The sequence below is a fragment of the Physeter macrocephalus genome, chromosome 9, assembly GCF_002837175.3.
Source record: "Physeter macrocephalus isolate SW-GA chromosome 9, ASM283717v5, whole genome shotgun sequence".
In the NCBI taxonomy this organism is placed as follows: domain Eukaryota; kingdom Metazoa; phylum Chordata; class Mammalia; order Artiodactyla; family Physeteridae; genus Physeter; species Physeter macrocephalus.
Window position 1 is genome coordinate 80969428 of NC_041222.1, and position 299 is coordinate 80969726.

Here is a 299-nt window from a genome sequence, read left to right on the forward strand (position 1 = left end):
CCTCTCCAGCATTTATTGTTTCTAGATTTTTTGATGATGGCCATTCTGACCAGTGTGAGATGATATCTCATTGTAGTTTTCATTTGCATTTCTCTAATGATTAATGATGTTGAGCTTTCTTTCATGTATTTGTTGGCAATCTGTATATCTTCTTTGGAGAAATGTCTATTTAGTTCTTCTGCCCATTTCTGGCTTGGGTTCGTTTTTTTGTTAATGAGCTGCGTGAGTTGCTTATAAATTTTGGAGATTAATCCTTTGTCAGTTGCTTCATTTGCAACTATTTTCTCCCATTCTGAGGG

The 299-nt window shown here is 35.5% G+C and overlaps 1 protein-coding gene across 5 annotated transcripts in view; it reads left to right on the plus strand.

The window, feature by feature from the left end:
- ERCC6L2 (ERCC excision repair 6 like 2) overlaps nucleotides 1-299 on the plus strand; it is a 149618-nt gene that overhangs the window by 59991 nt on the left and 89328 nt on the right. The gene's annotated exons all lie outside the window — the stretch shown is intronic.